The sequence below is a fragment of the Galeopterus variegatus genome, unplaced genomic scaffold (genome assembly GCF_000696425.1).
Source record: "Galeopterus variegatus unplaced genomic scaffold, G_variegatus-3.0.2 Scaffold5513, whole genome shotgun sequence".
Classification (NCBI taxonomy): Eukaryota; Metazoa; Chordata; class Mammalia; order Dermoptera; family Cynocephalidae; genus Galeopterus; species Galeopterus variegatus.
Genome location: NW_007731624.1, coordinates 43,852 through 55,265, shown reverse-complemented (window position 1 = coordinate 55,265; position 11,414 = coordinate 43,852).

Below are 11,414 nucleotides of genomic sequence, written 5' to 3'. Positions count from 1 at the left end.
TTTTTTTTTTTTTTTTTTTTTTTTTTTTTTTTTTTTTTTACTGTGTAATTGCTTGAGTTTTATATATATTTTGGATTTTAATCCCTTGTCAGATGCATAGTTAGCAAAAATTTTCTCCCACTATGTAGTTTGTCTTTTCACTCTGTTGATTGTTTCCTTTGCTGTGCAGAAACTTTTTAGTTTGATATAGTCCCATTTATTTATTTTTTCTTTTCGTGCTTGTGCTTTTGGGCTCATGTTCATAAAGCCTGTGGCCTGCCTAATTGCTGAAGTGTTTCACCTATATTTTCCCTTCATAATTTTACAGTTTCAGGTCTTATCCTTAAGTCTTTAATCCATTTTGAGTTGATTTTAATGTATGGTGAGAGATGCATATCTACTTTCATTCTTCTGCATATGGATGTCCAGTTTTCCTAGCACCACTGGTTAAAGAGGCAATCTTTTCCCCAATGTAGATTTTTGTTGCCTTTGTCCATTATCAGATGGCTATAAGCCTGAGGAGTAATTTCTGGGTTCTCCATTCTACTCCACTGGTCTGAATGTCTATTTTTATACCAGTACCATGCTGTTTTGGTTACAACAGCTCTGTAGTCTAATTTGAAGTCAGGCAGTGTTATGCCTCTGGCTTTATTTTTTTTTGCTCAGGATTGCTTTGACTATTCAGGGTCTTTTGTTTTTCCATATGAAAGGAAAGATTGTCTTTTCCCTTTCTGTGGAGAATGTCATTGGTATTTTGATGGGAATTGCAGTGAATCTGTAGATTGCTTTGGGTAGTATAGACATTTTCACAATATTAACTCTTCCATTCCAAGAGCATGGAATATCTTTCCATCTTTTTGTGTCTTCTTTAATTTCTTTCAGAACTGGTTTGTAGTTTGCATTGTAGAGGTCTTTCACCTCGTTGGTTAAATTGATCCCTAAGCATCTTATTTTTTTTCATGTCAATTGTAAATGGGCTTACTTTCTTTATTTCTCTTTCTGTTAATTCATTATTTGAGTATATAAATGCTACTGATTTTTCAGCATTTATTTTGTATCCTGCAACATTACTGAATTTATTAACCAGCTCTAGGAGTTTTTTGATAGAGTCTTTAGGTTTTTCTATATACAGTATCATGTCATCTGCAAATAGACAAAGTTTGACTTCATCTCTTCCAATCTGGATTCCATTTATTTCTTTCTCTTGCCTGATTGCTCTAGCCAGTACCTCTAGTACTATGTTAAATAGAAGTGATGAGAGTGGGCATTCTTGTCTTTTTCCTGTCCTTAAGGGAAAGGCCTTTACTTTTCCCCATTCAGAATGATACTGGTGGTGGGCTGCCATAAATGGCTTTTATTTTGTTGAGATATTTTCCTTCTATACCTAATTTGTTGAGAGTCTTTATCTGAAGCGATGTTGAATTTTGTCAAATGCTTTTTCTTGCATCTATGGAAATAATCATATGGTTTTTGTCTTTGATTTTGTTGATGTGGTGTATTGCATTTATTGACTTACATATGTTGAACTATCCTTGCATCCCTGGAACCAATCCCACTTGCTTGTGGTGTATAATTTTTTTGATATGTTGCTGTATTGTGTTTGCTGACATTGATTGAGGACTTTGTGGTCTATGTTCTTCAAAGATATTGGCCTGTAGTTTTCTTTTCTTGTTGTATCTTTGTCAGGTTTTGACATCAGGATGATGTTGGCCTCATAGAATGAGTGTGGGAGGGGCCGGCCCGGTGGCGCACTGCGCTAGTGCACCGCTTGGGAAGTGCGGCAGCACTCCCGTCGAGGGTCTGGATCCCATGTACAGACCGGTTCCCACTCACTGGCTGAGCGAGGCGCGGGGGCAACACCGAGGGTTGCGATCCCGTTGCCGGTCCCGGTCCGGTACGGGGGGGACCCTGGGGGTTGGGAACCGTTGCCGGAAAAAAAAAAAAAAAAAAAAAAAAAAAAAAAAAAAAGAATGAGTGTGGGAGAATGGCCTCTGTTTCAATTCTTTGGAATAGTTTGAGGAGAATTGGTATTAACTCCTCTTTAAAAGTTTGATAGAATTCAGCTGTAAAGCCATCCAATCCTGGGCTTTTCTTTACTGGGAGGTTGCTGATTACTGCTTCAATCTCATTGCTTGTTATTGGTCTGTTCAGGTTTTCTATCTCTTCTTGGTTCCTTGTTGATAGTTTATATGTGTCTAGAAACTTATCCATATCTTCCAGATTTTCATATTTGTTGTCATACAGTTGTTTATAGTCTCTAATGATTCTTTGTATTTCTGTGGTATCAGTTGTAATGTCTCTCTTTCATTTCTGATTTTTGTTATTTGGGTATTCTCCCTTCTTTTTTTGGTTAACCTAGCTAATGTTGTGTTTATTTTATTTATCTTCTCAAAAACCCAACTTTTTGTTTTGTTGATCTTTTCTTTTGTTTTTTGGGTCTCTACTTCATTTAGTTCTGCTCTAATATTAATTATTTCTTTCTCTACTACCTTTAGGTTTGGATTGTTGTTGTTTTTCAAGTTCTTTGAGGCATAGTGTTAGGTCATTTATTTGAAGTCTTTCCATTCTTTTGATATAAGCATTTACTACAGTTAATTTCCCTCTTAGTACTGCTTTTGCAGTATCCCCCAGGTTTTGGTATGATGTATCTTTATTTTTGTTAGTTTCTAGAAATTTTTGATTTCCTGTTTAATTTCTTCTTGGATCCATAGGTCATTCAGGAGCCTATTACTTAGTTTCCATGCATTTGTATAGCTTCCAGTGTTTTACTTATTGTTTATTTCAAATTTTAGTCCATGGTGGTCTGAAAAGATACTTGGAGTTATTTCAGATTTTAAAATTTGCTGAGACTAGATTTGTAACCTAATATGTGGTCTATCCTGGGGGATGTACCATGAGCTGATGAGAAGAAAGTGCATTATTTACCTTTTGGGTGAAATGTTCTGTATATACCTGTCAAGTCCAGTTGGTCTAGGGTGTATATTAAATTCTGTGTCTCTTTGTTCACTTGTTGCCTGGAAGATCTGTCCCATACTGAGAGAAGAGTGTTCAGATCACCCACTATTAATGTATTAGGTCCTATTTCTTTCTTTAGGTCCAAGAGTGTTTGCTTAATATATCTTGATGCTCCAGTATTGGGTGCATACATATTTATGAGTGTTATGTCTTGTAGCTGGATAGTTCCCTTTATCATTATATAGTGGTCTTCTTTGTCTTTTTTATGTTTTTTGTTTAAAGTCTATTTTGTCTGATATAAGAATAGCTACTCCTGCTTGTTTTTGGTTTCCTTTTGCATGGTATATCTTTTTCCATCAGTTCACTTTTAGTCTATATGTGTTTCTACAGGTGAGGTGTGTCTCTCGAAGACAGCATATACTTGGGTCTCACCTTTTAATCCAGTCAGTCAGTCTGTGTCTTTTGAATAGGGAGTCTAGTTCATTTACATTTAGAGTAGTTATTGACAAGTGTTGCTTAATTCCTGTCATTTAAGCTTCTTGTTTAGATGGTTTAAATATATTTTGATTATTATTTCTACTTTTATTTCTCTTCTTCAGTGTTAGTTGGGAATTTAAGATGGAATGATTTATACTCTTTCTCTTTCTTACTGGCATTTTTGTTTTAACTGTGGGTTTTGCTCTTTATTGTGTATTTGTGATACTGGTCACTATTCAGATTTCAGATGAATTACTCCCTTGAGAATTTCTTGCAGGGCTGGTGATGTGGTGGTGAACTCTCACAACTTTTGTTTTTCTGGGAAATACACTATTTCACCCTCATTTCTGAAGGAGAGCCTTTCTGGGTAAAGAATTCTTGGCTGGCAATTTTTTTCTTTTAGTATTTTGAATATATCATTCCACTTTCTTCTGGCCTGTTCGGTTTCGGTTGAGAAGTCTGCTGTTAGTTTGATGGGGGTTCCCCTATAAGTGATCTGATGCTTTTCTCTTGCTGCTTGTAGAATTCTCTCTTTGTCTTTGAGCTTTGTGAATTTAACTATAATGTGTCTTGGGGAGGATCTTTTTGGGTTGAATCTATTTGGAGACCCTTGGGCTTCCTGGATCTGAAGGTCTGTATCCCACCCTACACTTGGGAAGTTTTCTGTTACTATTTCCTTGAATAGGTTTTCAATACCTTTCCTTTCTCCTCCCCTTCAGGAATACCCACTTTTCAGATGCTAGAGCACTTGAGGTTGTCGGCTACCTCTCTTAGACTTTCCTTATTATTTTAAATTCTTTTTTCCTTGCTTTTGTCTGCCTGAGTTATTTCAAAAAGACCATCATCAAACCCAGAAATTTTTTCTTCTGCTTGCTATACCCTGCTGCTCAAGCTCTCAGTTGTGTTTTTTATTTCACTGAGTGAATCTTTCATTTCTAGAAGTTCTGCTACACTCTTTTTTAAGGTATTAATCTCTTTGTAGATTTCTTCCTTCATATTCTGGATACTTTTTCTTGTTTCATTGTGTTCTCTAATTGAGTCTTCCTTTATTTCTTCAAGATTTTTTTAAAGATTATTGCTTGAAATTTCGGATTCCCTGTTCCATGGAGTCTGACATTGGAGCACTACTGTATTCTTTTGGTGGTGTCATTTCTTCTTCATTGTTTGTACGTCTAGTATTTTTTGGCTGATGCTTTGTCATTTGGTAGAGGGTTTGCTTCTTCTATTACAGTGAGGTTGGCTGTTTAGTGGCCCTGGTTGCTACTGTGGTGGTGAATTTTCTTTGCTTGACAGTAGGCGTGGTAGTGGTTATGTTAGAGAAACTTGGCTCCTGTTCCAGACTCTTTGGTTGTAGAATGAATCCCTAGCACCATGTGATTCTGCTGGGCACAGCTCAGCAGGTCAGACCCCACAGGCTGGTGTTCCCTCCTGGGTCCAAGGATGGGGGAGGGGCCACATCCAGCCACTTGGTTGCACCACTGCTGCTGCCACCCCTGCTTGGCTCACCTCTGTGGCATGAGTTCCTAAGGTGTGGTTTAAATCCTGTGTTTCTCTGTTGATTTGTTGCCTAGATGATGGGTGCAATGGTGACAGAGGGGTGTTCAGGTCCCAACCTGTTATGTATTTGGGTCTGTCTCTTTCTTTAGGTCTAGTATTATTTGATGTGTATATCTGGAGTCAATCAGTCAGTCTGTGTATTTTGAGTGAGGAATTTAATCCATTTAGATTTAGAATTGTTATTGAAAGGTATTGTCTTACTCCTGGCATTTTATTTGACCTTCTGTGCTCCAGTGTTGGGTGCATATACATTTTATAGCCACTCCTGCTTGTTTTTGGTTTCCATTTGCATATCATATCTTTTTCTTTCTCTTTACTGTTAGTCTGTGTGTGTCTTTATAGGTGAGTGGAGTCTCTTGCAGGCAGCATGTAGTTGGGTCTGGCTTTTTAATTGATCAGACAGTCTGTGTCTTTTGAGTCAGGAATTTAATCCATTTACATTTAAGGTGTTATTGAAACGTATTGACTTACTCCTGGAATTTTACTGATTTTCCTTTGGATGTTTCAAAAATCTTTTGCTTTTTTCTTCCCTTTTATTGTTTGTTTTGGGTGGGTTTTTTTTTTTCTGAGATAGTAAGATATGGTGTCTTTCTCTTTCTCATTTGCATTTTTGTTCTACCAGGGGGTTTTGGTCTTTCTTGTATATTCATGGTAGTGATTTTCATTTTTTGGATTCCAGATGCAGTTCTCTCTTGAGGATTTCTTGTAGGGTTGTTTATGTGGTAACTACTGCAGTTTTTGTTTGTCTGGGAAATAGACTATTTTTCCCTCATTTCTGAAGAATAGCCTTGTTGGATATAGTATTGTTGGATGGTAGTTTATTTTTTTTTCCATATTTTGAATATTTCATCCCCTTCTCTTCTGGTCTGTAGAGTTTTCTGCTGAAAAGTCTGCTGTTTGTCTGATGGGGACTCCCTTATAGGTGACCTTATGCTTTTCTCTTGCTGATTTTAAGATTCTGTTTTTGTCATTGAGCTTTGCCAGTTTGACTATAATGTGTCTTGGAGAGGACCTTTTTGGATTGAACTTGTTTGGAGACCTTTGAGCCTCCTGAATCTGAAGCTTCATGTCTTTCACTGTACCTGAAAAGTTTTCTGCTATTATTTCATTTTTAGGTTTTCAACGCCTTTTCCCTTCTCCACTTCCATAACACCCATGATTCAGATGTTTATGTGCTTAACATTGTCTGTTAGCTCTCCTAGATTTTCTCTATTTTTTTTTCATTGTTTTTTCTTTTTGTCTTTCTGGGTTATTTTGAAAAGATCATCTTCAAGATCAGAAATTCTTTCTTCTGCTTGCTTTAGTCTGCTGCTTAAGCTCTCAGTTGTGTTTTCTATTCTGTTGAATGAATCTTTCAATGCCAGGAGTTCTGCCACATTCTGTTTTTAGTTATTAATCTCTTTGTAAATTTTCTTCTTCAGATCCTGGATACTTTTTCCCATTTTTGTCATGTCATCTAGCTCAGTCTTCTTGTATCTCATTGAGTTTTCTTAAGATTGTTGCTCAGAATTCCTTTTCAGTCATTTCAAGGGTTTCCTTTTTTATGGGGTCTGGTACTTCAGTATTATTGTATTCCTCTGATGGTGTCATATATATATATATTTTATTTTTAGTATCTCTACACTGATATCTGGTAATCTGGAAGAGCAGTTGTTTCTTCTATTGCTGTAAAGTGGGCTTTGAGGAGAGAGACTTCCTCCTGTAAATGCGTTTTATTTTGACCTTTGAGTAGGGTGTTTTAGTAGTGGTTCTGGGTAGATACAGTGGTGCAGTCTCTATGTGGGTACTTTCGCCACTTTTCTGTATTCAATGTTGGAGTTGCACATGATTGTCTCAGTTGCCTGGACACTGGGGCACTTAGTTATTCTGTTCTGAGGTTAGTGACACTATATTGGGTCATCAAGCATGTGGGCAAGCTCTTGAGTTCTTGGGAAAAGTGCCTGGGTACCCTGTCATTCTATGGATGCATTGGGCTACCCTGGATGGGCTTGTTGGCAAACTGGCCAGCATCCCATGACCCTGATGGATGCATTGGAATATACTGGAGCTCCTCAGTTTGAATGGGTGACCCTGGGAAGGATTTCTCTTTCCTTTTTCCTACAGGCTGAGGTTCCTCCTGGGTCCTTGCTCCCCCCAATTGGGGGATGGGTTGGCGGTGGTTGGAAATGTTTTCCCTTATTTTCTTTGCATATCCTGGGTTTCTGCTCTCTCTGGAGTTTCTTCATGTGACTCTCTCTAGAGCAAGGTAGTCACATGGGTTGTTCAGGTACCTCCTACCCACAGGTGAGCTACTGTGCAGGGCAGCATAATTCCCCATATGGGTTGGGCCACTGCCTCCTGGGTCTCTGCTTGCTCACCTCTTTCCCCAGGTTCTGCTGATACCCTCCTTGTGTCAGTGCAATCAAGTGTTTAGCAGGTTGCTTGCATGGTGGCAGTGGCTACTGTGGTGGTGGTGGTGGCCTTTGCTGTGGAGGTGGTCCACCCTTGTGGGGGCAGTAGTGGCAGCCGTGGAAGTGGTTGTGGCAGATCACCTGTATAGTGGTGGTGTTTTTGACAGCAGCAGGCCACCTGACTGACAGTGCCTTGCTCTCCTGCTGGCTGTTGGCAAGGGCTGCCCTTGACTCCTGAGGTCCATGCACATTCTTGTTTGCTGTTGGTGGGGGCTGCCCTAGGTCTGCCTTTCTGATCTCTGGCTGGGGATGTGGAAGCGTGACAGTTTACCTGGCTTGGTTTTGGCTACTCAAATGTGCAGGACTGGTGTCACAGCTGCTCCTGGGCCCAAGCCCCAAGCTGCCAGGATTAGGGTTTTGTAGCCTCCTGTGTGAGTGCAATGGGATGTTAGCAGAGTTTTAAAGTTGGGAAGCACAGTGGCTACTGGTCAACAGGGTAGGGTGTGCTCACACAGTCCCTCTGGTTTCGAGATAATGTCATACTTACTGCATCAGCTTGGGTCACCAGGGTGGGTAGAATGTGGAAATACAAAACATGTGCTCCTGTTCTGGAGCAATGCAGTGCCTGTATACCAGGCAGCACTTCATGCTTGGCTTTGGCCTTGCAAGGGCTATGGAATCTTCTGGCAGTACGAACTGCAGGCCTCTGTGGTGATAATATGGTTGGTGTGGACCCCCTGCCTACATTTATCCCACAAGAAAAAGTCCCTCCTGTGCCAATCTGGGTGGCACAGATGCAGCAACTGAGGCAGCATGGTTTCTCTCTATTTTCTACGCTGCCATTCTGGGCTTTTGTGTTCCACAGGAAACTCACCAGTCTCCCACTGCACATCTGCTCTCTCACACAGATGTGCCCATCAACAACTAGCTGTCTATTAGTTGTTCTGGTCCTTTTCAGTGGGAGGGACACACACCAGGCACATCTAGTTAGCCATCTCACCTGCCCGCTTTTTGAGGCTCAATTCCACTTTTCTACAAAAATTTTGAAGTTCCATCCTATTAGGTTTTTAGTTTAATGGTACCCTTCTCTGTCAGTGTAACAGAATTCAGGTAATTTACTAGGGTTTGTTTGTTTTGGTGGTGATGGAGAGTTATAATTCCTTTGACCTTGAGTTCCCCTTTTGATTTCTTTTTCTTAAATCCCTTAGCATCCAATTGCCAAATAACTTTTCCTATTCCTTTTTTCTCCTTTAGAAACAATGCCTTTTGAAATACTGTATCATTAAATTATGTTAGCGCTTTTAAGTCTAGTTCACTGTTTTACAGCATGTACTTAGCCCTTAAATAGCTACCAGGTCATTTAATAGCTCTTATTTTACAATGCCTTTCCTGCAGTTCTACTCTGATCTTCCTAGTAACTATTTAAGTACTTTCAGATTCAGGATGGACTTGATCTTTATGGTGGTTGCTCCAACAGCCCCTTGACTAGAGTCCCTCCTGTGTCTTCCCAGCAGTTTCTTTGTCCTGATTAATGAATGAATGAATAAATAAATAAATAAATAAATAAATAAAATAACTCGGTGGAAAAGTCTTTATTATATTCCAAACAGATCGAAGAAGAAAAAAGAAAATTTGTGCAAAGTCTTGGGTGATTTGGAAAGAAGCTGTTTTTCTTGCTTCTACAACATTGCTTCTCTGTGCAGCAGCACTGAATGTCATTCATGCAGTGGATCTTGTCCCCCAGAAACACACCAGGTTGTAGATGCAGTTATGGGGTTTCTGTTATTTCAAACTTCCAAGCAATAAAAGATGCTGTTCTTAAAAATATAGCTTTGTCTGAAGAGTGCTGCAACCAGACAAGGGCTTGGAGATCCACGTCTTCAAAAAGAGGTATGGGGCCCAGCATGTTTCACTTTGCTGCAATCCACAGCACGCCTAGTGGTACTGGCACCTGATAACAAAAGATTCTTGAAAGCCAGAGGGCAACAAAACGATTGTTGGGAGATGTATCATCCCCCTTTGCTGTAACTGATTGTACAAGCCCTGTATGGGAGAAACGCCTTTGTGTATTTCACCAAGCAAGTCAGGGCCAGAAAGAAACTGGTTCTCACTTCCATAGAAAGGTTTATTGTACCATTCTATGGAGCTGGCTGACCTATCAAATTTTTTCTAATGCAATTTCTTTGATTCTAACTCATGCCTAACCGTGTGTCTCTTGATACCTAGAGCTTACCATTATTATTCAATTATTTATAGTTTTAAGAGAAATTATGAATTCAAAGAAATAAAGGGTTTATATTTTGGAGATATAAGTTGTTTGAGGGCCTTATCTAGATTTTGTCCTATTACTTAGCAGACTGTGTACCCAGGCAGGGAAAAGAGTCTTTTCAAGTTTATCAGATATCTAGCTTGATATTTTTTCCAGCTACTTTCCATTCTCTGACTCACTTCTGGATTTCAGAAACAGGCAGTACTGTGCCATCTCCCTGAGCTATGGTGACTCACAGTCTTAGTGACTCGAACAAATTTTCTGCTTCCCATGAACCTCAGAAACATCATCTGTAAAAGAAAAGGCCAAAGCACTTGTAGATTTTTATGATTTTAAGCTCTCTAAATCCTCAAACTACCTAGAGCTTTCCACATTTGAAACATCTGACAGTGTGGGTAAATTTGGCAAGATAATCAGAAAAATGGAAAGAATTAGTGGATTTGCACCCTGCCTGACCCAATCACAGTCACCAAAATGTGATTCGAGGTATTCCTGGTGGCTTCATGGGTACAGCATTTTACTGCTACTCCACAGCCTCCCTAGTGACACCGGCACCTGATAACAAAAAGATCATTGAAGGGCAGAGGGACAACAAAATGACTGTTGGGAGATGTAGCACCCTCCTTTGCTGTGCTGATTGCACATGACTTTTCTTTTTTCTTAGAAAAGTGCCTTTTTCTATTTCACCAAGCAAGTCAGGACCAGACAAGAACTGGTTTTGTGACTCCCACAGAAAGATTTCTTCTATCGTCCTGTGGAACTGGCTGACTTGATCAAACTGTTTTGGATGTAATTTCTATGATTCCAACCCATGCCTGACTATATGTCTCCTGATATTTGAAGGCTGGCATTGTTTTCCAATTATTTATAGTTTAAAGGGCAGTTATTAATTCAAAGAAATAAAGTATTTACAGCATTATGAAGGCCCATTTGCGAAATATGACGTAAGACCATGTATTCTTGTGCTTTAGACATTTATTTAGACTTGGTCCTGCTTACCTAGGAAACTGTGTACATGACTAGGAAAGAGAGTCTTTTCATGTTTATTCAGATATCCAGCTTGACATTCCTTTTGAGTGCTTTCCATCCTCTAATTCTCTTCTGGATTTCAGAAACAGTCATTGCTGTGCCAACTCCCAGACCTATGTTCTAGTCTCGCTGACAAGGACAAGTTTCCTGCTCTCTCTGAACCTCAGAGACATCATGTTTTTTTTTGTTTGTTTGTTTGTTTTTGTTTTTAAAGATGACCGGTAAGGGGATCTTAACCCTTGACTTGGTGTTGTCAGCACCACGCTCAGCCAGCAAGCGAACTGGCCATCCCTATATGGGATCCAAACCCGGGGCCTTGGTGTTATCAGCACCGCACTCTCCCGAGTGAGCCACGGGCCGGCCCAGAGACATCATGTTTAAAAGAAGAGACCATAGCATGTGTAGGTTTTTGAGCCCTCTAACTAAAACTCCAAACTACCTAGAGCATTACAGATGAAACATCGGACTATGTGAGTAACACTGGGAAGAAAATCAGAAAAGGGAAGAGAATTAGTGGATTTCCATCCTGCCTGATGCAATTACAGTCACTGATATGTCATTTGAGCTACTCAAAGTGGCTTTGAGGATACAGCAGACAACATATTTTCTGTGCCCCCCCCCACTTGCTTCTATTACCGGGATCAATAATCCAACATCCACCAGGACCCTGGTCTCCTGTCTGAGGCAGGGAGCCCTTTGCTCATGGTTGAGGCTCCATGTTCTTCCCTGAGGCAGAATAATAGAGCATCTACTAGACA